The sequence below is a fragment of the Salvelinus fontinalis genome, chromosome 36 (genome assembly GCF_029448725.1).
Source record: "Salvelinus fontinalis isolate EN_2023a chromosome 36, ASM2944872v1, whole genome shotgun sequence".
Classification (NCBI taxonomy): Eukaryota; Metazoa; Chordata; class Actinopteri; order Salmoniformes; family Salmonidae; genus Salvelinus; species Salvelinus fontinalis.
The window spans coordinates 29605557-29631975 of NC_074700.1; the positions used below are offsets into that span (position 1 = coordinate 29605557).

General features: G+C 48.8%; 1 pseudogene; it reads right to left on the bottom strand.

Moving 5' to 3' along the window:
• LOC129835656 (phospholipase D1-like) overlaps positions 1 to 26419 on the bottom strand; it is a 192127-nt pseudogene that overhangs the window by 81939 nt on the left and 83769 nt on the right.

Sequence of the window (26419 nt, forward strand, 5' to 3'; positions counted from 1 at the left end):
ATCGGCCAGATCCTTCCGCCAGACCGGATCAGCCAGAGCCTTCCGCCAGACCGGATCAGCCAGAGCCTTCCGCCAGCCCGGATCAGCCAGACCCTTCCGCCAGACCGGATCAGCCAGATCCGTCAGCCAGCCATGAGCAGCCGGATCCGTCAGCCAGCCATGAGCAGCCGGAGCCGTCCGCCAGCCATGACCAGCCGGAGCCGTCCGCCAGCCATGACCAGCCGGAGCCGTCCGCCAGCCATGACCAGCCGGATCCGTCCGCCAGCCATGACCAGCCGGATCCGTCAGTCAGCCATGAGCAGTCAGATCCGTCAGCCAACCATGAGTCATCCAGCCAGGATCCGTCCCTCAGTCCAGAGCTGCCGTCCCTCAGTCCGGAGCTGCCCCTTGTCCTGGTGCTGCCCCTTATCCTGGTACTGCCCCTTATCCTGGTGCTGCTCTTTAGTCCGCTGCTGCCCCTTAGTCCGGTGCTGTCCCTTAGTCCGGTGCTGTCCCTTAGTCCGGTGCTGCCCCTTAGTCCGGGGCTGCCCCTTAGTCCGGTGCTGCCCCTTAATTCAGTGGGGTTAAGGTGGAGGATGGCCATTGGGAGGAGGCTACGGAGGCGGGTAGTGACTATGGTGGGGTGGGGACCCCGACCAGTGCCGGAGCCGCCACCGTGGAAGGAAGCTCACCCAGACCCTCCCCTAGACTGTGTGCTGGTGCGCCCGGAGTTCGCACCTTAAGGGGGGGGTTATGTCACGCCCTGGCCTTTGTATTCTTTGTTTTCTTTATTATTTTAGTTAGGTCAGGGTGTGACATGGGAAATGTTTGTGTTTTGTCTCGTTTTGGGTGGTTATATGGAAAAGGGGGGTGTTGGGTTTAGAGTATGGGTTTGTGTTGAGTGAGTGTTTCTAGGTATGTCTATGGCTGCCTGAGTGGTTCTCAATTAGAGACAGATGTCTTTCATTTGTCTCTGATTGGGAGCCATATTTTAGGCGGCCATAGGCATCAGGTTTTTGTCGGGTCATTGTCTAGGTCTGTGTCTGTGTCTAGGTCTAGGTCTGTGTCTAGGTCTGTGTCTGTGTCTAGGTCTAGGTTGCATGTTTGCATTTTGTTCGGTGATAGCTTCACGGTCGTCTATTTGTTGTTTTGCTTTGTTAGTTTTCTCCTAAATAAAGAGAAGATGTATTTTTTACATGCTGCGCCTTGGTCCTCTCTCTCTCCCATGGTCGATCGTGACAGAATGACCCGAACACTCAGGACCAAGCAGCGTGAAAGGAGGGAGCCAGAGCCCGTTGTGCAGATACTGGAGGTGAGCAATGGGAAGGATACAGAGACTGTTAAGGATTTATTGAGGAGTTTGGAGGAGAGTGAAAAGAGGGAGCTGCTGTGTTGGTACCTGAGTCAGCTCTTCATGCTCGTCCTGAGTTGCGTGCTAACCGTCTGGGAATGACAGTCCCACGAACCAGGCCTCCTGTGTGCATTCCTAGTTCTACACCTCCTGTAACACCTTCCCGCCCCAGCCCGGTACCACCAGTTCCGGCACCACGCCCCAGGATTCCAGGGTGTCTCCAGAGCCCTGTTCGCATTGTTCCTTCTCCCCGCACTCGCCCTGAGGTGCGTGCCCTCATCCCGGTACCACCTGTGCCGGTACCACGCACTAGGCCTATAGTGCGCTTTGAGAGCCCAGTGTGTCCTGTTGCTGCTCCCCGCACTAGCCCTGAGATGTGTGTCCCAAGCCCGGTACCACCAGTTCAGGCACCACGCACGAAGCCTAATGTGCATATCCAGGGTCCAGTATGCCCTGTTCCTTATCCCCGCACTAGCCTTCAGGTGCGTGTCCCCAGCCCGGAACCACCAGTTCCGGCACCACGCACCAGGCCTATAGTGCGCCTCAGCCGGCCAGAGCTGCCCGTCTACCCAGTGCCATCTGAGTCATCCGTCTACCCAGTGCCATCTGAGTCATCCGTCTACCCAGTGCCATCTGAGTCATCCGTCTACCCAGTGCCATCTGAGTCATCCGTCTACCCATTGCCATCTGAGTCATCCGTCTACCCAGTGCCATCTGCGTCATCCGTCTACCCAGTGCCATCTGAGTCATCCGTCTACCCAGTGCCATCTGAGTCATCCGTCTACCCAGTGCCATCTGAGTCATCCGTCTACCCAGTGCCATCTGAGTCATCCGTCTACCCAGTGCCATCTGAGTCAACCGTCTACCCAGTGCCATCTGAGTCATCCGTCTACCCAGTGCCATCTGAGTCATCCGTCTACCCAGTGCCATCTGAGTCATCCGTCTACCCAGTGCCATCTGAGTCATCCGTCTACCCAGTGCCATCTGAGTCATCCGTCTACCCAGTGCCATCTGAGTCATCCGTCTACCCAGCGCCATCTGAGCTGTCAGCCAGCCATGACCAGCCCGAGCCGTCAGCCAGCCATGACCAGCCCGAGCCGTCAGCCAGCCATAACCAGCCCGAGCCGTCAGCCAGCCATGACCAGCCCGAGCCGTCAGCCAGCCATGACCAGCCCGAGCCGTCAGCCAGCCATGAGCAGCCAGAGCCTTCCGCCAGCCATGAGCAGCCAGAGCCTTCCGCCAGCCATGAGCAACCAGAGCCTTCCGCCAGACCGGATCGGCCAGAGCCTTCCGCCAGACCGGATCAGCCAGAGCCTTCCGCCAGCCATGACCAGCCAGAGCCTTCCGCCAGCCATGACCAGCCAGAGCCGTCCGCCAGCCATGACCAGCCAGAGTCGCCCGCCAGCCATGAGCAGCCAGAGTCGCCCGCCAACCATGAGCAGCCAGAGTCGCCCGCCAACCAGGAGCAGCCAGAGTCTTCCGCCAGACCGGATAAGCCAGAGCCTTCCGCCAGCCATGACCAGCCAGAGCCGTCCGCCAGCCATGACCAGCCAGAGCCTTCCGCCAGCCATGACCAGCCAGAGCCGTCCGCCAGCCATGACCAGCCAGAGTCGCCCGCCAGCCATGAGCAGCCAGAGTCGCCCGCCAGCCATGAGCAGCCAGAGTCGCCCGCCAGCCATGAGCAGCCAGAGTCGCCCGCCAGCCATGAGCAGCCAGAGTCGCCAGCCAACCATGAGCAGCCAGAGTCGCCCGCCAACCATGAGCAGCCAGAGTCTTCCGCCAGCCATGACCAGCCAGAGCCTTCCGCCAGCCATGACCAGCCAGAGCCGTCCGCCAGCCATGACCAGCCAGAGCCTTCCGCCAGCCATGAGCAGCCAGAGCCTTCCGCCAGCCCGGATCAGCCAGAGCCTTCCGCCAGCCCGGATCAGCCAGAGCCTTCCGCCAGCCCGGATCAGCCAGAGCCTTCCGCCAGACCGGATCAGCCAGATCCGTCAGCCAGCCATGAGCAGCCGATTCCGTCAGCCAGCCATGAGCAGCCGGAGCCGTCCGCCAGCCATGACCAGCCGGAGCCGTCCGCCAGCCATGACCAGCCGGAGCCGTCCGCCAGCCATGACCAGCCGGATCCGTCCGCCAGCCATGACCAGCCGGATCCGTCAGTCAGCCATGAGCAGTCAGATCCGCCAGCCAACCATGAGTCATCCAGCCAGGATCCGTCCCTCAGTCCGGAGCTGCCGTCCCTCAGTCCGGAGCTGCCGTCCCTCAGTCCGGAGCTGCCGTCCCTCAGTCCGGAGCTTCCCCTTGTCCTGGTGCTGCCCCTTATCCTGGTACTGCCCCTTATCCTGGTGCTGCCCTTTAGTCCGCTGCTGCCCCTTAGTCCGGTGCTGCCCCTTAGTCCGGTGCTGTCCCTTAGTCCGGTGCTGCCCCTTAGTCCGGGGCTGCCCCTTAGTCCGGTGCTGCCCCTTAATCCAGTGGGGTTAAGGTGGAGGATGGCCATTGGGAGGAGGCTACGGAGGCGGGTAGTGACTATGGTGGGGTGGGGACCCCGACCAGTGCCGGAGCCGAAACTGTGGAAGGAAGCTCACCCAGACCCTCCCCTAGACTGTGTGCTGGTGCGCCCGGAGTTCGCACCTTAAGGGGGGGGTTATGTCACGTCCTGGCCTTTGTATTCTTTGTTTTCTTTATTATTTTAGTTAGGTCAGGGTGTGACATGGGAAATGTTTGTGTTTTGTCTCGTTTTGGGTGGTTATATGGAAAAGGGGGGTGTTGGGTTTAGAGTATGGGTTTGTGTTGAGTGAGTGTTTCTAGGTATGTCTATGGTTGAGTGAATGTTCTAGGTATGTCTATGGCTGCCTGAGGGGTTCTCAATTAGAGACAGATGTCTTTCATTTGTCTCTGATTGGGAGCCATATTTTAGGCTGCCATAGGCATCAGGTTTTTGTCGGGTCATTGTCTAGGTCTGTGTCTGTGTCTAGGTCTAGGTCTGTGTCTAGGTCTGTGTCTGTGTCTAGGTCTAGGTTGCATGTTTGCATTTTGTTCGGTGATAGCTTCACGGTCGTCTATTTGTTGTTTTGCTTCGTTAGTTTTCTCCTAAATAAAGAGAAGATGTATTTTTTACATGCTGCGCCTTGGTCCTCTCTCTCTCCCATGGTCGATCGTGACAGAATGACCCGAACACTCAGGACCAAGCAGCGTGAAAGGAGGGAGCCAGAGCCCGTTGTGCAGATACTGGAGGTGAGCAATGGGAAGGATACAGAGACTGTTAAGGATTTATTGAGGAGTTTGGAGGAGAGTGAAAAGAGGGAGCTGCTGTGTTGGTGCCATGTTGGTGCGTGAGGCAACATCCACCCGACAGAGCGTGTGCGGGATGTGATGTTACCTGAGTCAGCTCTTCATGCTCGTCCTGAGTTGCGTGCTAACCGTCTGGGAATGACAGTCCCACGAACCAGGCCTCCTGTGTGCATTCCTAGTTCTACACCTCCTGTAACACCTTCCCGCCCCAGCCCGGTACCACCAGTTCCGGCACCACGCCCCAGGATTCCAGGGTGTGGGAAGGATACAGAAACTGTTAAGGATTTATTGAGGAGTTTGGAGGAGTGTGAAAAGAGGGAGCTGCTGTGTTGGTGCGTGAGGCACAACATCCACCCGACAGAGCGTGTGCGGGATGTGATGTTACCTGAGTCAGCTCTTCAGGCTCGTCCTGAGTTGCGTGCTAACCGTCTGGGAATGACAGTTCCACGAACCAGGCCTCCTGTGTGCATTCCTAGTCCTACACCTCCTGTAACACCTTCCCGTCCCAGCCCGGTACCACCAGTTCCGGCACCACGCCCCAGGATTCCAGGGTGTCTCCAGAGCCCTGTTCGCATTGTTCCTTCTCCCCGCACTCGCCCTGAGGTGCGTGCCCTCATCCCGGTACCACCTGTGCCGGTACCACGCACTAGGCCTATAGTGCGCTTTGAGAGCCCAGTGTGTCCTGTTGCTGCTCCCCGCACTAGCCCTGAGATGTGTGTCCCAAGCCCGGTACCACCAGTTCAGGCACCACGCACGAAGCCTAATGTGCATATCCAGGGTCCAGTATGCCCTGTTCCTTATCCCCGCACTAGCCTTCAGGTGCGTGTCCCCAGCCCGGAACCACCAGTTCCGGCACCACGCACCAGGCCTATAGTGCGCCTCAGCCGGCCAGAGCTGCCCGTCTACCCAGTGCCATCTGAGTCATCCGTCTACCCAGTGCCATCTGAGTCATCCGTCTACCCAGTGCCATCTGAGTCATCCGTCTACCCAGTGCCATCTGAGTCATCCGTCTACCCATTGCCATCTGAGTCATCCGTCTACCCAGTGCCATCTGCGTCATCCGTCTACCCAGTGCCATCTGAGTCATCCGTCTACCCAGTGCCATCTGAGTCATCCGTCTACCCAGTGCCATCTGAGTCATCCGTCTACCCAGTGCCATCTGAGTCATCCGTCTACCCAGTGCCATCTGAGTCATCCGTCTACCCAGTGCCATCTGAGTCATCCGTCTACCCAGTGCCATCTGAGTCATCCGTCTACCCAGTGCCATGTGAGTCATCCGTCTACCCAGTGCCATCTGAGTCATCCGTCTACCCAGTGCCATCTGAGTCATCCATCTACCCAGCGCCATCTGAGCTGTCAGCCAGCCATGACCAGCCCGAGCCGTCAGCCAGCCATGACCAGCCCGAGCCGTCAGCCAGCCATAACCAGCCCGAGCCGTCAGCCAGCCATGACCAGCCCGAGCCGTCAGCCAGCCATGACCAGCCCGAGCCGTCAGCCAGCCATGAGCAGCCAGAGCCTTCCGCCAGCCATGAGCAGCCAGAGCCTTCCGCCAGCCATGAGCAACCAGAGCCTTCCGCCAGACCGGATCGGCCAGAGCCTTCCGCCAGACCGGATCAGCCAGAGCCTTCCGCCAGCCATGACCAGCCAGAGCCTTCCGCCAGCCATGACCAGCCAGAGCCGTCCGCCAGCCATGACCAGCCAGAGTCGCCCGCCAGCCATGAGCAGCCAGAGTCGCCCGCCAACCATGAGCAGCCAGAGTCGCCCGCCAACCAGGAGCAGCCAGAGTCTTCCGCCAGACCGGATAAGCCAGAGCCTTCCGCCAGCCATGACCAGCCAGAGCCTTCCGCCAGCCATGACCAGCCAGAGCCGTCCGCCAGCCATGACCAGCCAGAGCCTTCCGCCAGCCATGACCAGCCAGAGCCGTCCGCCAGCCATGACCAGCCAGAGTCGCCCGCCAGCCATGAGCAGCCAGAGTCGCCCGCCAGCCATGAGCAGCCAGAGTCGCCCGCCAGCCATGAGCAGCCAGAGTCGCCAGCCAACCATGAGCAGCCAGAGTCGCCCGCCAACCATGAGCAGCCAGAGTCTTCCGCCAGCCATGACCAGCCAGAGCCTTCCGCCAGCCATGACCAGCCAGAGCCGTCCGCCAGCCATGACCAGCCAGAGCCTTCCGCCAGCCATGAGCAGCCAGAGCCTTCCGCCAGCCCGGATCAGCCAGAGCCTTCCGCCAGCCCGGATCAGCCAGAGCCTTCCGCCAGCCCGGATCAGCCAGAGCCTTCCGCCAGACCGGATCAGCCAGATCCGTCAGCCAGCCATGAGCAGCCGATTCCGTCAGCCAGCCATGAGCAGCCGGAGCCGTCCGCCAGCCATGACCAGCCGGAGCCGTCCGCCAGCCATGACCAGCCGGAGCCGTCCGCCAGCCATGACCAGCCGGATCCGTCCGCCAGCCATGACCAGCCGGATCCGTCAGTCAGCCATGAGCAGTCAGATCCGCCAGCCAACCATGAGTCATCCAGCCAGGATCCGTCCCTCAGTCCGGAGCTGCCGTCCCTCAGTCCGGAGCTGCCGTCCCTCAGTCCGGAGCTGCCGTCCCTCAGTCCGGAGCTTCCCCTTGTCCTGGTGCTGCCCCTTATCCTGGTACTGCCCCTTATCCTGGTGCTGCCCTTTAGTCCGCTGCTGCCCCTTAGTCCGGTGCTGCCCCTTAGTCCGGTGCTGTCCCTTAGTCCGGTGCTGCCCCTTAGTCCGGGGCTGCCCCTTAGTCCGGTGCTGCCCCTTAATCCAGTGGGGTTAAGGTGGAGGATGGCCATTGGGAGGAGGCTACGGAGGCGGGTAGTGACTATGGTGGGGTGGGGACCCCGACCAGTGCCGGAGCCGAAACTGTGGAAGGAAGCTCACCCAGACCCTCCCCTAGACTGTGTGCTGGTGCGCCCGGAGTTCGCACCTTAAGGGGGGGGTTATGTCACGTCCTGGCCTTTGTATTCTTTGTTTTCTTTATTATTTTAGTTAGGTCAGGGTGTGACATGGGAAATGTTTGTGTTTTGTCTCGTTTTGGGTGGTTATATGGAAAAGGGGGGTGTTGGGTTTAGAGTATGGGTTTGTGTTGAGTGAGTGTTTCTAGGTATGTCTATGGTTGAGTGAATGTTCTAGGTATGTCTATGGCTGCCTGAGGGGTTCTCAATTAGAGACAGATGTCTTTCATTTGTCTCTGATTGGGAGCCATATTTTAGGCTGCCATAGGCATCAGGTTTTTGTCGGGTCATTGTCTAGGTCTGTGTCTGTGTCTAGGTCTAGGTCTGTGTCTAGGTCTGTGTCTGTGTCTAGGTCTAGGTTGCATGTTTGCATTTTGTTCGGTGATAGCTTCACGGTCGTCTATTTGTTGTTTTGCTTCGTTAGTTTTCTCCTAAATAAAGAGAAGATGTATTTTTTACATGCTGCGCCTTGGTCCTCTCTCTCTCCCATGGTCGATCGTGACAGAATGACCCGAACACTCAGGACCAAGCAGCGTGAAAGGAGGGAGCCAGAGCCCGTTGTGCAGATACTGGAGGTGAGCAATGGGAAGGATACAGAGACTGTTAAGGATTTATTGAGGAGTTTGGAGGAGAGTGAAAAGAGGGAGCTGCTGTGTTGGTGCCATGTTGGTGCGTGAGGCAACATCCACCCGACAGAGCGTGTGCGGGATGTGATGTTACCTGAGTCAGCTCTTCATGCTCGTCCTGAGTTGCGTGCTAACCGTCTGGGAATGACAGTCCCACGAACCAGGCCTCCTGTGTGCATTCCTAGTTCTACACCTCCTGTAACACCTTCCCGCCCCAGCCCGGTACCACCAGTTCCGGCACCACGCCCCAGGATTCCAGGGTGTGGGAAGGATACAGAAACTGTTAAGGATTTATTGAGGAGTTTGGAGGAGTGTGAAAAGAGGGAGCTGCTGTGTTGGTGCGTGAGGCACAACATCCACCCGACAGAGCGTGTGCGGGATGCCTCACAACCGCAGACCACTTCTTCACCTGCAGGATCGTTTGAGACCAATCATCCGGACAGCTGATGAAACTGTGGGTTTGTACAACAGAAGAATATCTGCACAAACTGTCAGAAACCATCTCACAGAAGCTCATCTGCGTGCTCTTCGAGGGTCTTGACCTAACTGCAGTTCGACGTCTTAACGGCTTCAGTGGGTAAATGCTCACTTTCGATGGCCACCGCCACGCTGGAGAAGTGTGCTCTTCACATATGAATCCCGGTTTCAAAGGTACCGGGCAGATGGCAGACAGCGTGTATGGCGTCGTGTGGGTGAGTGGTTTGCTGATGTCAATGGTAGTGGTGGGGTTATCGTATGGGCAGGGATAACCTGTGGACAATGAAACACAATTGCATTTTATCGATGGCAATGTGAATACACAGACACCGTGATGAGATCCTGAGACCCATTGTCGTGCCATTCATCTGCCGCCATCACCTCATGTTTCAGCATGATAAGGCACGGCCCCATGTCGCAAGGATATATACACAATCCCTGGAAAGTGAAAATGTCCCAGTTCTTCTATGGTATGCATACTCACCAGACATGTCACCCATTGAGCAGGTATGGGATGCTTTGGATTGATGCGTATTACAGCATGTTCCAGTTCCCGCCAGTATTCAGCAACTTCACACAGCCATTGAAGAGGAGTGGGACAACATTCAACAGACCACAATGAACAGCCTGATCAACTCTATGTGAAGGAGATGTGTCGTGTTGCATGAGGCAAATTGTGGTCACACCAGACACTAACTGGTTTTCTGATCGACGCCCCTACATTTTTTAAACTTCTTATGGCTGCAGGGGCAGTATTGAGTAGCTTGGATGAAAAGGTGCCCAGAGGTGCCCAGAGTAAACTGCCTGCTGCTCAGTCCCAGTTGCTAATATATGCATATTATTATTAGTATTGGATAGAAAACACTCTGACGTTTCTAAAACTGTTTGAATGATGTCTGTGAGTATAACAGAACTCATATGGCAGGCAATAACCTGAGAGAAAAATCCAACCAGGAAGTGGGAAATCTGAGGTTTGTAGGTTTTCAACTCATCGTTTATTGAATACACAGTGGGATATGGGTCATGTTGCACTTCCTACGGCTTCCACTAGATGTCAACAGTCTTTAGAACCTTGTCTGATGCTTCGACTGTGAGGTGGGGCCGAAGGAGAGGGGATTGAGTAAGGTCTATCATGACCTGTACATGCGCTGACCATGCGCGTTCATGTGAGAGCGAGTTCTGTTCCATCGCACTTCTGAAGACAAAAGAATTCTCCAGTTGGAACATTTTTGAAGATTTATGTTAAAAACATCCTAAAGATTGATTCAATACATTGTTTGACATGTTTCTACTGACTGTTACGAAACTTTTTGACATTTTATCTGCTTTTAGTGATCGCGCTTCGTGACTTTGGATTTGTTTACCAAACGCGCTAACAAAAGTAGCTATTTGGACATAAATTATGGACATTACTGAACAAAACAAACGTTTCTTGTTGAAGTGGGAGTCCTGGGAGTGCATTCCGATGAAGATCAACAGAGGTAAGTGAAGATTTATAATGCTATTTATGACTTTTGTTGGCTCCACAATTTAGCGGGTAACTGTATGGCTGGCTTTTGTGGCTGAACGCTGTTCTCAGATTATTGAATATTGTGCTTTTGCCGTAAAGCTTTTTTGAAATCTGACACAGTGGTTGCATTAAGAACAAGTTTATCTTTAATTCTATGTAAAACACGTATCTTTCACCAAAGTTTATGATGAGTATTTCTGTTATTTGATATGGCTCTCTGCAATTACTCCGGATTTTTTGGAGGCATTTCTGAACATGGCGCCAATGTAAACTGAGGTTTTTGGATATAAATATGAACTTTATCGAACAAAACATATATGTATTGTGTAACATGAAGTCATATGAGTGTCATCTGATGAAGATCATCAAAGGTTAGTGATTCATTTTATCTCTATTTCTGCTTTTTGTGACTCCTGTCTTTGGCTGGAAAAATGGCTGTGTTTTTCTGTGATTTGGCGGTGACCTAACATAATCTTTTGTTGTGCTTTCGCTGTAAAGCCTTTTTGAAATCGGACACTGTGGTGGGGTTAACAAGAAGTGTATCTTTAAAATGGTGTGAAATACTTGTATGCTTGAGGAATTTTAGTTATGAGATGTCTGTTGTTTGAATTTGGCGCCCTGCACTTTCACTGGCTGTTGTCATATTGATCCCGTTAACGGGATTGCATCCCTAAGAAGTTTTAAGGTATCTGTGACCAACAGATGCAGATCTGTATTCCCAGTTATGTGAAATCCATAGATTATGGCCTAATGAATTTATTTAAAGGACTGATTTCCTGATATGAACTGTAACTCAGTAAAACCTTTAACATTTTTATATGTTAAGTTTATATTTTTCTTCAGGATACATAGAGACACATAGAAGTACAGAGGCACAGAGAGATACTTATAAAACATACTGTGAACGGGCTGATTGACTGACAGACAGACAGATTGACGAACGGTAGAGCAGACATACAGATGGATGGACGGACAGACAGAGACACATAAAGAGATACCAAAAAAATACAGGTTCCTCTCACTTGAATCGGAGCAGTGGTGGTAGAGGCTTTGGAGAGGTACACAGTCATAGGCTGCCCTGTTGGAGGTGGGTAGTGGGCAGGATTTGTCTTCCATAGACCTCCCCTAGCTCTTCCACTGTACGAGGGCAAAGACCTCCATAGCACCCACACTTCTCCTTCATGCCGGGCAGGGCATCTCTTCCATTGCTCTCTACTTGATTTCTGATCCTGGGGTGGGGGGCGCTTTCATAGGTCTCCCTTTGAAAGGCAACATTACTGTCACCATTCCCGGGCACTGTTACTACAGGAAGGGCAAGACACTCCTTTTCAAAAGACCCACTCTGGGGCTCCCTGCTAGGGAAGGGGGCTTTTCCATAGCTCTCCTCTTGGTAGTCAATACTAGAGTGGCCAGCGTTGGCATCCACATTCCTTTGTTGTGCATCTATAGGCGTCTTTCTCTGGGCAAGGCCTCTGTAACTCGGTCTCTGGGGCTGCCAACTGGGGCTGCCAACAGTGCTGTGGTCATACCCAGGACTCATCACCAGAGGCAGGGTGAGGCTCCCATAACTCTGTCCCTGGGGGGTGAGGCTCCTATAGCTCTTGCCCCCCCTCTCCCCCGATGCTCTGAAGGACTATGTCTACTGTGACTCCTCTTCAGGTCAGTGAGAATATCCCCCACCTCGCTATACTTCCTCTCATCTTCCTCCTCCTCTTCCTTGGCAATAGTAGCCGGTTGCTTGGGAGAGACGAAGAAAGAGACCTTGATAAAATCTTTCAAGTTTATTAAAAAGCTTTGAACGTTGACAGGGTAGCACAGTGTAAGAACGGAGAGGTAAAGGGTACAAATTCCCACACAATTCTTGATATAGTATTTATTGGGATACTTTTTGTAGTTTTAGTGAGGAAGTATCCTGAGCTTGTCAAGCAAAATCAAGAAGTATGAGCAATACAACATTATAAATACAGTAGTGGAATAACATTATAATATACAGTATGCTGTGATATAATACATAATACATGATCTCGTACGTCCATATAAACCATGCTATGATAAGCAGAGTGACTGATATGAGAGAGTAACGTGGGTAAGGGGGACATTGTCTCTCACATATGAGTGCTAATGGCTCATAAAACATCACTGTCGCCTCAATTTGACAAGTTGCAAATGTCAGCGCCGTATTCTCCTGGACGGCATCATTTTATTAAGTGCAAATATTTCTATGATCCGGAGGAGACACTCGCAAAGGTTAGACCAAAAGCTGTAACAGTTTCATATGTATTAGCCAATATTTTACAGGCAAGGAGGCCCCCCGAGTTGATGGATACAAGCAGTCAACCATGAGAGAGAGAGTGAGAGACAGAGAGAGCGAGAGAGAGAGAGAGTGAGAGAGAGATACAGAGAGACAGAGAGAAAGAGAGAGAGAAAGGGGTGGTGTATAGAGGGCCAGATAATTTCTCCATTTAGTGACTGTGGTAATTTGTTGACTCACTCATCCATGCAGGGTCTTTATGTTTAATGCAGGCAAGGAAAGAGAGGGTTGAGGTGGGAGAAAGAGGAGGAAGATGAGGGAGGGGGGAACATGAGGGAGAGGAGAGAGTTAGCTGCCCTTCAAAGCGGACCCTAGAGGCTCTCTAATTGCCATTTTACATTAGCCCTCGACCCACCTGAATATACGGGCCCCAAAATTGATCCCCATAATAGGAAAATTAACTGCTGAGATTCTGTCGGTGGCTAGGTAACTGGAAAACAAAAATACTTCTCTCCAGAAATGATTTAAATCACTAACAAATCACAGCAGAAATACTTTTGACATATATATATACACATATGCAGAAGAATAGACACTGTAACGGAAAACTGTAAATTATACAAGAAACGTGTGTATTAGCAACTGTGAAATGTTTTACTGCAGCATACTGCAAATTATGATACATTGTGGAAAAATGTTGTAGGCTGGGAAATAATTGCTGTGTTTTCGAATGGTCCTGTAATTCTACCCCACAGAATACAGTACCGTACCATATATTTGGAGTGCCCAAAACCATTTGACCACTAGTGGGTGCATGGTATTATTGTTGCGGGTGCATTAACATATTTTGAGGCTTGCCTTGTAAGAGGATGTATTTTTTGCACCCGTTAGTGAGTGCTGTAACAATTTAACATATGTGGTAATAGTGCCCCATCATTTTAAAATGTATAGGGGACAGACTGGAGTGGCAGTAAGTCTTAAACATTTAAAACTCCTTGAGTCCCATCGTATCGCCTGCACGTTTTGGACTTCTAACCCCTGTGATAAACGTGGGCTAAGCTAGAGCATTTTTTGTGAGACGAGGGCGGATCCCGAAGGGTTCGGGGGCTGGGTATTCTCACAAAAACATCCGTAGAGTCAAATTATTTGAGCAATATGACTCTCACAAACACGTACATGCAATCTGTTTTGCTCTTTGACATTCACAAGGCACACAAGAGTAGTTAGAAGTTAAGGAGTTCTTCTACATAGAAGATCACAGAAAATACCAGGACATAGTGTATATAATACTGTAAGGGGTTCTTCTACATAGAAGATCACAGAAAATACCAGGACATAGTGTATATAATACTGTAAGGGGTTCTTCTACATAGAAGATCATAGGAAATCCCAGGACATAGTGTCTAGTATTCTGTAAGCAGTTATTCTACATAGACGATCATAGGAAATACCAGGACATAGTGTCTATAATACTGTAGGCAGTTACTCTACATAGAAGATCACAGGAAATACCAGGCCATAGTGTCTATAATACTGTAAGGGGTTCTTCTAGATATAATTTCACAGGAAATACCAGGACATAGTGTCTATAATACTGTAATAAGCTCACATAGTTGCTGTCACAAACTCCAAACTCCACACAGTTGTCACTTTCTAGTTGGACATACATTCACACTGAGCAAACTATTTATGTCCTGACAGCATTCTTGTAAATTCTTTTTAATCAGGTTTTTGCATGGCAGACCATATTTATTTATTGACATTTGTCAATAAAACTCGTGAATGAAACTGTTTATGTCAAATAGTTTTTGTTCTACTTGTAGCCCTGGTTGCCCTGAAAAGAAAATGTCAAGACACTTAATTGGGATACTAAATATAAGGACTTCACATGCAGATAAATGAAAGTAGTGAAAAAACGCTTATTTTTGCTGGGGTCCTTGGGCCTGATGAGGTTTTAATGGTTGAGCATTTTGCCATGTTCTTTTGGTCTATTTTGCCCTATAGTCACTGCCAGTTTGGAAGCCTTTATGAAGGCATTAGAAGTGCAAACATTCATTGAAATACTATAGTTGCCAATCCAATGGAAAATACTGTGAAATACAAACCCCATCAATTAATTTAATTCATTCATTCATTCATCCATTACGATTTACGATTATAGTAGAATTTACTTTTTACAGTATAATACATTCAATTTGACTGTATTGTCTTACTGTTTGTCATTTAATAGTACTTGCTTTGATACTGCATTGAAATTACAAGGTGTACCGCCATCTGAAATACAGTAACTGACTTGCCTTTAGGTTACTGTCAAATTTACAGCAACCTCTTTCCAGTGTAAGGATGATTTTAGTGTACTGTACGTACATTCATAATCAAAGTAGTTTTAGTTTTGACACTGAAACATGCATCTGCTCGTCACTCAGTCATTAGCACACCTTCTCACTTGCACTATCTATCGATTTACTAGGTGAAATAACGGTAAACAAATAGATATACTGGTAAAGAACAAATGGAACGTCTCGAGAGCCATACATGAAACCTGCATGCAAATCTCCCATTGACATCAATGCATGAATTACGCTAAAGTCTGAGTTGTGTGGAGATCTCGCAAAAGCGACCATCCACTTAGATCCCTGTTAAAAATTTGGTGGCTACGGCACTGTGTTTTCATCAGTCAGCTGTCAGGCGTGTCTTATGGTTTGACGTGTGGCAAAGTCTGACGGTCATCCCCCACACCCAGCTGTTGTGGAGATGCCACCCATGCAGCACTGCTCCAGCCCCAGACCCCAGATGGTGGTCAGACCTGTGTGGACAAACTTTGGTGCCCCACTGTAAGCCACTGTGAGCTAGGCTAGGCTAGACTAGGATTACTCTGACGCAGTAACCTTGGCAAATACCTGAAGACAAAGTAGTTGATGTTGAGAACATCAATAGGCTAGTACAGTCTCTAGCCACACAGAGGACCAGAACGGTAACACATATTCAGGTGGAGCTGGGGGAGAGGGCTGGGCTGGGGACTCCTCCGCACACTGCCCACATCAGTGAGTCTGTGCTGGGAGTCATCCCAGTACCCGTAGGCCAGATAAATGCCTCCCAGGAAAGCCAGCGATTGATCAATCACCACAGTCTTTTTGTGGTGCGCCCACAACAGGGCAGTAGTGGGTTCATGGTCAGGGTGCCCAATCACCTAACAGAGACAGAGAATAAAGGTTCCCCAATCAGATCTAGGCACACCTGATTGAGCTTTCCATGCCACAATGGAATAGTACCAACAGTGCAAACCCCACCCATCTTGGACTACAGGCAGGCAAAAGTGTTTGAAAGAAGACAAATGGTATTTGAACCCAGGTCTGACCTTGATTATGGTTGCAGCAGGTTAAATGATTAAGAAACATTTAATTCTAATTTCTGAAGTGCCAGAGTATCTTTTGGACTGCATCTACTGCGTCGATGTCTTTACGTGAGGTGGTGACAGTGTCAAATTTTCTTTAGCCAAGAGGGCAAAACGATTACCATCATCTATCGCATCCATTTATTAAAGTGTCCAGTGATTGGGTCTCAATGTAGGCAGCAGCCTCTCTGAGTTAGGGATTACTGTTTAGCAGGCTGATGGCCTTGAGATAGAAGCTGCTTCTTAATCTCTCGGTCACAGCTTTGATGCATCTGTACTGACCTCGCCTTCTGGATGATAGCGGTGTGAACAGGCAGTGGCTCGGGTGATTGTTGTCCTTGATGATCTTTTTGCCGTTCCTGTGACATCGGGTGCTGTATGTGTACTGGATGGCAGGTGTTTAACCCTGGTGATGCGTTGTGCAGACCGCACCACCCTCTGGAGAGTCTTACGGTTGAGGGCGGTGCAGTTGCCGTACCAGGCTGTGATACAGCCCGACAGGATGCTCTCGATTGTGCATCTGTAAAAGTTTGTCATGGTTTTGGGTGACAAGCCAAATTTCTTCAGCCTCCTGAGGTTGACTAGGCACTGTTGCACCTTCTTCACCACACTATCTGTGTGGGTGGACCATTTCAGTATGTCTGTGATGTGTACGCCGAGGAATTTAAAACTTTCCACCTTCTTCACTGCTGTCCCTTCGATGTCGATAGGGGATGCTCCCTCTGCTGTTTCCTGAAGTCCACGATCATCTCCTTTGTTTTGTTGACGTTGAGTGAGAGGTTGTTTTCCTGACACCACACTCCGAGTGTCCTCACCTTCTCCCTGTAGGCCGTGTCGTCATTGTTGCCGATACTGTTGTGTCGTCTGCAAACTTGATGATTAATTTGGAGGCGTGCATGACCACGCAGTCATGGGTGAACAAGAAGTACAGGAGAGGACTGAGCACACAACGTCTATCGTCTAATCAATATATATTTACTGCGCTTTCGAAAGAGGAATATATTCAACCTTTCTTACATAAAGAAAGCCTTGTCCGAGCCAGAAAGGCCCATAAGGAATAAGCATATCTCCTGTTTGTGTAGCGTGAGGCAGCTTGATGTACAAGTATGCCCCCTTAGGGCCTCCCAGATGGCGCAGCAGTCGAAGGTACTGCAGTGCTTGAGGCGTCACTACAGATCCGGGAGACCCATGACGTGATGCACAATTGTCTCAGCTTCGTCCGGGTTAGGGGAGGGTATGGCAGGCCGGGATGTCCTTGTCCCATCGCACTCTAGCAACTCCTATGGCGGGCCGGTTGCACTTTGGTGCGGCTGGCTTCCGGGTTAAGCGAACAGTGTGTCAAGAAGCAGTGCGGCATGGCTCTCGACCTTCGCCTCTCCCGAGTCCATACGGGAGTTGTAGCGATGGGACAAGACTGTAACTACCAATTGGATATCACGAAATTGAGGAGAAAAATGGGTAAAAAGTAAATAAGGTCCCCTTGACAGGATGCTTTCCCCCAATCCATCTTCTTTAAGCTGAACGCTAAGCAAGGAGGCAATCGGTCCCATCTTAAGAGTCTGGTATGATTCGACTGGTGATCAAACCCCCAACCTTCCAAACTAACGACAGACATACTAACCACAGGGCCATTGAGTTGTTACTTCTTTCCCCATATACTTCTTTCCACTTCTTTTCCAAGAATTGTCTGTCACAGTGTCAAGCACTCCCTCCCCCTCTCCCCTACCAAAAAGCATCAGTTCCATAGACTACTCGAGAGATGACTTGTCCCTCCAGATCAAATGTATCCTCTTCCTTCACAGGTGTCTGAGTCCTGCCTGCCCCAACGCCCCCGAGAGAGTGAATGAAACATCACAATACATCATGACGCAGGCTGGCAGAGGGCTGTGCCCTGACAGGTTCTGCCATGCAGGCCTGTGGGTAGAGGGAAGGGAGGGGAGGGGTTGGGGATGGATAATTACATCAAGAGACGAATACCCACGGAAGGCTCTCTTTTAGGGACATGGAGGGGGATCACTTTGTTTGGACTCGGACCCCCCACTGGGATTTGTAATGGGATAGGTATCCCTCTCGGAATGTGGAAGGAATGCTATGTGGGTGCGTGTGTATTGGCCAGATGGAATTTGTGGGATGGGTTCAAGGGGAAGGGGTTGACAAAAAATCTGGCGGTGGTGGGTTTGTTTGTATTGTAGTATTATTGGTCCTTGCTGCTTCTTTCACACTGGTGTTGCTCTCGAAAGCATTCCGCCTGAGAAATGCTCTTGTCGCCATGGCACCCCGGGACCTGGCATGATTGACACCCTGTCACATTATCTCATGACAGCACTGGCAGAGAGCTGGGAAGTATCACACACACACACACGCACACGCACAGGCAAACGCACACGCACACGCACACGCACACACACACACACAAAGGAACTCCGACACACACCAGCTGGGAATTAGAGGTATTCCTGGACCCTGATGGTGTGTGTGTGTCTGTCTCTGTGTGTGTGTGTGTGTGCTCCAGGGACAGGATTCTCAAAACACTTGGGAAGATATGCAGATGTGGTGGTGGTGTGTGTCCATTTGTCAAAAACAACTGTTGTGCGATGTCTAATGTTAAGGAAGTCTCAAGGTTTTGCTCGCCTGAGGTAGACTACCTCATGATAAGCCATGGACTACACTAGTTTTCATCTATGTTTTTCATAGCTGTCTATTTACCACCACAAACAAGAAAATACTCATCAAGAAGCGGCGCACCTAGTGGCAGGGGACTTTAATGCAGGCAAACTGATATCCGTTTAGCCTCAATTCTACCAGCATGTCAGATGTGCAACCGGAGGAAAAAAATAGACCACCTTTACTCCACACACAGAGACAAGTACAAAGCTCTCCCTCGCCCTCCATTTGGCAAATCTGACTATAATTATATCCTCCTGATTCCTGCTTACAAGAAAAAACTAAAGCAGGAAGCACCAGTGACTCGCTGAATAAGGAAGTGGTGAGATGACGCGAATGCAACGCTAAAGGACTATTTTGCTAGCACAGACTGGATTCATCCAATGGCATTGAGGAGCATACCACCTCAGTCACCGACTTCATCAATAAGTGCATCGAATGACGTTGTCCCCACAGTGACCGTACGTACATATCCCAACCAGAAGCCATGGATTACAGGCAACATTCGGACCGAGCTAAAGGCTAGAGCTGCCGCTTTCAAGGAGCGGGACAATAATCCGGACGCTTATAAGAAATCCCACTATGCCCTCAGATGAACCATCAAACAGGCAAAGCCTCAATACAGGACTGAATTGAATCCTCCTACAAGATTGAATCCTCCTACACCGGCTCCGACGCTTGTTGGATGTGACAGGGCTTGGAAACTATTATGGACTATTATGGACTACAAAGGGAATACCCAGCCGTGAGCTGCCCAGTGAGCTGCCCAGAGCCTACCAGATGTGCTAAAAGCCTTTTATGTTGACTTCGAGGAAAGCAACACTGAAGCATGCATGAGAGCACCAGCTGTTACGGACGACTGTGTGATCACACTTGGTAGCCAATGTGAGGAAAACATTTTAAACAGGTCAACATTCAAAAGGTAATGGGGCCAGATTGATTACCAGGAGTGTACTCAGAGCATGCACAGACCAAATGACTGTAGCACTCATGTTGGTATCCATGAAGTGTTTTGAATGGCTGGTCATGTTTCACATCAACTCCATCATCCCGGAAATGCTAGAACCACTCCAAATCGCATAGTGCCCCAACAGAACCACCGATGATGCAATCTCAATTGCACTTCACACAGGCTTTTCCCACCTGGACAAAATAATACCTATGAGAGAATGCTGTTCATTGACTACAGCTCAGCAATCAACATCGTAGTGTTCTCAAAGCTCATCACTAAGCTAAGGACCCTGGGACTAAACACCCTCTGCAACTGGATCCTTGACTTCCTGATGGGTCACCCCCAGGTGGTAAGGGAGGGCAGCAACATATCTGCCATGCTGATCCTCAACAGGGGGGCCCCTCAGGGGTGTATTCTTAGTCCCCTCTTGTACTCCCTGTTCACCCACGACTGTGTGGCCAAGCACAACTCCAACACCCTCGTTTACTTTGCTGACGACACAACGGTGCTAGGCCTTATCATCAACAAAGATGAGACAGCCTATAGCAAGGAGGTCAGCGACCTGGCAATGTGGTGCCAGGACAACAAACTCTCCCTCATCGTGAGCAAGACAAAGGAGCTGATCGTGAACTACAGGAAAAGGAGGGCTGAACACGCCCCCTTTCACAACGACAGGGCTGTACTGGAGTGGATCGAGAGCTTCAAGATCCTTGGTGTCCACATCACCAACAAACTATCATGGTCCAAACACAACAAGACAGTGGTAAAGAGGGCACGACAACGCCTATTCTCCCTAAGGAGAACAAATGACTATTGCCCCGTAACATTCACTTCCGTCATCATGAAGTGCTTTGAAAGACTAGTCAAGGATCATATCACCTCCACCCTACCTGACACCCTAGACCCACTCCAATTTGCTTACCGCCCCAATAGGTCCACAGACGACGCAATCGCAATCAAACTGCACATTTCCCTAACCCATCTGGACAAGAGGAAAACCTATGTAAGAATGCTGTTCATCAACTACAGCTCAACATTTAATTCCATAGTACCCTCCAAACTCGTCAATAAGCTCGAGACCCTGGGTCTCGACCCCGCCCTGTTCAACTGGGTCCTGGACTTTCTGACAGGACGCTCCCAGATGGAAACAACATCTCCACCCCGCTGATCCTCAACACTGGGGCCCCACAAGTGTGCGTTCTCAGCCCTCTCCTGTACTCCCTGTTCACCCACGACTGCGTGGCCATGCACGCCTCCAACTCAATCATCAAGTTTGTTGACAACACTACAGTGGTAGGCTTGATTACCAACAACTACAAGATGGCCTACAGGGAAGAGGTGAGGGCCCTCAGAGTGTGGTGTCAGGAAAATAACCTCACACTCAATGTCAACAAAACAAAAGAGATGATCTTGGACCTCGGGAAACAGCAGAGGGAGCACCCCCCTATCCACATCAACGGGACAGTAGTGGAGAAGGTGGAACGTTTTAAGTTCCTTGGCGTACACATCACGGACAAACTGAAATGATCCTCCCACACAGACAGCGTGGTGAAGAAGGCGCAACAGCGCCTCTTCAACCTCAGGAGGCTAAAGAAATTGGCTTGTCACCAAAAACACTCAGAAACTTTTACAGATGTACAATCAAGAGCATCCTGTCGGGCTATATCACCGCCTGGTACGGCAACTGCTCCGCCCACAAACGTAAGGCTCTCCAGAGGGTAGTGAGATCTGCACAGTGCATCACCGGGGGAAAACTACCTGCCCTCCAGGACACCTACACCACCCGATGTCACAGGAAGGCCAAAAAGATCATCAAGGACAACAACCACCCGAGCCACTGCCTGTTCACCCCGCTATCATCCAGAAGGCGAGTTCAGTACAGATGCATCAAAGCTGGGACCGAGAGACTGATCAACAGTTTCTATCTTAAGGCAATCAGATTGTTAAACAGCCATCACTAACATTTAGTGGCTGCTGCCAACACACTGACTCAAATCTCTAGCCACTTTAATAATAAAAAATTGGATGTAATAAATGTATCACTAGTCACTTTAAACAATGCCACTTTATATAATGTTTACATACCCTACATTACTCATCTCATATGTATATACTGTACTCTATACCATCTACTGCATCTTGCCTATGCAGTTCGGCCATCGCTCATCCATATATTTATATGTACATATTCTTATTCATTCCTTTACACTTGTGTGTAAAAGGTAGTTGTTCTGAAATTGTTAGATTACTTGTTAGATATTACTGCATGGTCGGAACTAGAAGCACAAGCATTTCGCTACACTCGTATTAACATCTGCTAACCATGTGTATGTGACCAGTAAAATTTGATTTGATTTTAAGGTAACTGAAAATATTTGGCATGGGTTCTGAAAAAGTTCTACAGCTGCACCATCAAGAGCATCCTGGCCGGTTGCATCACCACCTGGTATGGGAACTGCTAGGCATCCGACTGTAAGGCGCTGCAGAAGGTAGTGCGTATGGCCCAGTACATCACTGGGGCCAAGCTTCCTGCCATCCAGGACCTCTATACTAGGCGGTATCAGAGGAAGGCCCAAAAAACTGTCAAAGACTCCATTCACCCAAGTCATAGACTGTTCTCTCTGCTGTTCTAAATAGCTTCGTTACTGTTATTTTGTTGTGTTACTTTTTTAACTTGAGCTTATTTATTAAATAATGACTGAACTATATTTCTTAAAACTGCATTGTTGGTTAAACTATATTGAAAAAACATACATTACGGTGATATGGTCACATGTATCAAACAAACTTCGACACGGAGATAGTTTTCATCCGTAACGTCAGCATAACAAAAGACAATGCCACCTCTGAAAACGCGCATTTCAGAAACCGGAAGTTGTCGGTCACGCTAAAGAAATAGGTCTTATTTCACGTCAGTACAAGATAAACAAAAAATTTCTCCTCTGACGTCTTCCAGACACCCAGAGGAAGAAGAAGGAAGTGTGATTCGGGTCATAGGTGGCGTGACCATATATAGGCAGAGCGTTGAAGCGAGCATACACATCTTGCAATCTTCTTCTGGCTCAGGGAAAGTGCTGTGAAATGACCTGTGTTTGACTCAGAGACTCAATTGGAACGGTTTTAGAAACCATAGCTTGTTTTCTATCCACTGGTATATGGTTATATGCATATAGTAACAGCAATAATTGAATAGGAGGCAGTTTAATCTGTAGAGGCAATTATGCTAATGCGAAACAGCACCCCCTGTATTCTCAAGAAGTTAAGGGCTTGTAAGTAAACATTTCACGGGAAAGTCTACACCTGTTGAATTCGGCACATGTGACAAATACAACTTGATTTGAGATATTTCTATCATTGTTTGATTCCTGCTTCAGTGACCTTCTATTTTAATCAGTGTGACATATAAAACAGCTGAACAGTTTGTGTCTATGATTCACAATCAAGTACAACAATGTTCTCACAGTGGGTTGAATATACAGTGTGTCATTGTATCTAGAAATAACTCCAGTTATTTGGGAAACCCTGGTTTAGGTCCATGATGTTTGGGTGTAGTATAGCCCTATAATGGATCTCTTACCCTCATGTTTGTGTGTAGGCATATAACGGGTCCCTTACTCTGATGTTTTGGTGAAGTGTAGCTTGATGATGGTTCCTTCAACCTGATGTTGGGGTGTAGTCTAGGCCAATGTTCCCTCTAAGGACTGCCACGAAGAAGATATATCAGCCCATGTAGAGAAGCACGAGATTTAACTTTCTAGCAAATTCCCCCTTAGTTAAGAGTGTCAACGTTTCCCTTTACTGTGGGAATTGTGATCGAATTAATGCAATATTAGCCACTTTCAACACAACTACCGAAACAAAATAAACTATGCAAGACTTAGTATGCAAAATTAACTATGCAAGAGATATTGTTGTAGGCAGAAGGCATCAAAGCACGATTCTACTGCATTGACACACACGACTCAGCCAGTACTCTTACACAGACCGGTGCAGCGTAACCAATCAGAGCTGCAGTAGGCCTATATGCAAATAGACCATTGCCATACATGGATTTGTGCTATTCACTTTGAACTGGACTATGTTTACTGCATGAGCAGTTGTGAGTAGATGTGCTTGTTTTGAGATAAAAGCAAGAGCTGCATTCATATTGTTTTGCGTTATTAGCCCAGATAAAGATGTAGTCAGCAATTTGTCTGATTGTGTAACGGCAGCCTTTCTCCTCTTCACGAGAAGAGAAGGTGTAGCAGGGATCGGACCAACACGCAGCGTAGCCAGTGCTCAACATGTTTAATAAACGAAACTGTGAACACTTAACAAAATACAAAATAACAAACGTGGCAAACCGAAACAGTCCTCTCTGGTGAAACGAACACAAAGACAGGAAACAACCACCCACAACCCCCAACACAAAGCCACCTAAATATGATTCCCAATCAGAGACAACACAAAACACCTGCCTCTGATTGAGAACCATATTAGGCCAAACATAGAAACAGACAAACTAGACACACAACATAGAATGCCCACCCAGCTCACGTCCTGACCAACACTAAAACAAGTAAAACACACAAGAACTATGGTCAGAACGTGACAGATTGTCTGTAATAACGGAATAATAATGCATTTTATTTTGTGAAGTGGTTTCTTGCGATAAACAGCACAGCAACATGTTCAGTCACCTCCTTGTCTGAAGGACAAGTGGATAAACAGGTTAATGTCAAGCCAAACATGATTCTTTCAAAAGTCCCATGGAATGTAGGCCTACATTGAACACCACACATTGGCTGCTACTATAGGCTGAATGATAGAATAGCTATTTCTATGTTAAAATGTTATGCATTTCTCAATTTTTTTAATGGTAGGCCTCTCTGGTAGCCTGCTTGATCACTGTCTGAAACTGTAACTTAAAGTAGGTACAGCCTCAGTGTTCACAGTAAACATGCCATGGAAGTTGCACAGATATTTCTCAACATTCAAGTCTGCGCTCAGCAGACCTGCAATTTGATCAGTGTTTAATTTTTTGGACGGAACATTGGTCTAGGCCCATGAGGGTTCTCTTACTCGGATGTTTGGGTGGAGGCCCATGAGGGTTCTCTTGGTATACTCTCTGTTCAGTCCCAGAATAACTGCCACACAGATATTAACCCTCTGCTCCTGTAGGGACATAATACATGACCATGCATACAGATGGCTTCCCATAGCATACATTACATGTAATGTCAAACATATACAGTAGTTTACTAAACTATGTAATTCAGTCAATCGCAATAGAAAACATTTAATGGAATTAAGTCATTTGGACCATACTGTAAATCATTGATAATCCATGCTCCTCTCACCACTAGTAATACGTACTGCTTTACGCTTCAGAACATAATCCAATCTCCAGGTGTTCCCATCAACCACAAGCCTTTTTAAGAAGATTTCAGGACTAAACCTGAAAGAGAATGTGATTCCAATAATCAACAATATCAACAAAAAAGGTATTCACAGACAGAAGTAATTGAGTGCCCCAAAAAATGCAATCCTAAAAAAAACTTTTCTGTTTCCCGCCAGGCTGTGATGAAGATTTCCTCTTTGGCTCCTTCCAGGGCGTCAGCGATGGCATCAAAGTAGCCCACTGTGTTGACGGACCTGCAAATGTAACAGAGTTACAGAGCCATGTAGCATGAGCCATGAAATGCCTTGGCTTTATCTCAGCAGGCTAAGAGACCTGGGGTCAAACACACAAGCACCAATCAGCTGATAGAGAGATCTCTCTGTGGTATCAACAGCAGATCTACAATATCATCTGAAGGTTACACTATAGACAAGTTGGTATGCTATTTGACATACCAAGATCTCAAATATCAAAGACTAATAAACATGCCACAAAACAGAAAATGAACCATATTGGACATAACAAACATAGCTTGCCCATGTTGAATTACTGTCGTCTGATGTCAAAATAACTTTAATGGCCTGATATTTCACTGACAAACCAGGAGGCATTGCAAGCCCTTCAAGAAAAAGTTGGCCATCACAGAGAGAAAATCAGGGATGTTCTCCACCATTGTGTTTTGGTGTTTTCTCTGATGGGAGCGAAGGATCCCAAAGGAAGTCTATCCCATACTTCTGAGCAAACTCATTGATGGAGTGACTCCACCAGCAAGCTTGCCTGTATGTGGAGCACTTGATGGTGAGTGCCCTGAAGAAGAGAAGTCAAAGAAAAAATATTAAACATTTTATGTATTTAATAAATGAACACCAGCAATTGATGAACATCCATAGTATCAAATATAGTATCAATATAATTTGTATAAATGTTTTTGTCATCAGTAAACTTTTCGTGTGGCATTTGCCAAATGCAACATCAATGACAGAATGTGCAGTAATGTATGACAGCTCAGTCACTTCAAGGGATGTACAGCACATTATATCAAAGTCAAATCCAAATCACACCGAAATCACCATTAATTGCACTAATTTTGACCACAGCCTTAGGGAGTGATTTTTTTTTTATCTTTTGAATGTGCCTGCAGAGTATCTCGATGGTGAATACATGTCGGACACCTGTGTCCTGGGTGCCTATCTTGATGTGGAAGCCCTTGTCACACAAAATGACCGTTCCTACTTAGCCATCCTCTGGCCGCATGTAGAGGATGAAAGAGTCCTTCACCACTAGCCATCTGTAGTATAATGCATTTGCACAAACATACAAACAAAAACATACATGCATGCACACGCAGGTACACGTACACACACACACACACACACACACACACACACACACACGGAAACACACAAGCCCACACAAACACACACACACTCACAAGACTTTTCCATTAGTTGCATTGCACTAGGTAACCTCAATCATGTGCAGCTGAAGAATTTGAAGGAAAACAATACTATTAAGGTCTGTTCAGTAAATCGTACATTCGTCCTTGTAAGGGCTGTCGCTCTCCTCTTCCTCAGATGAGGA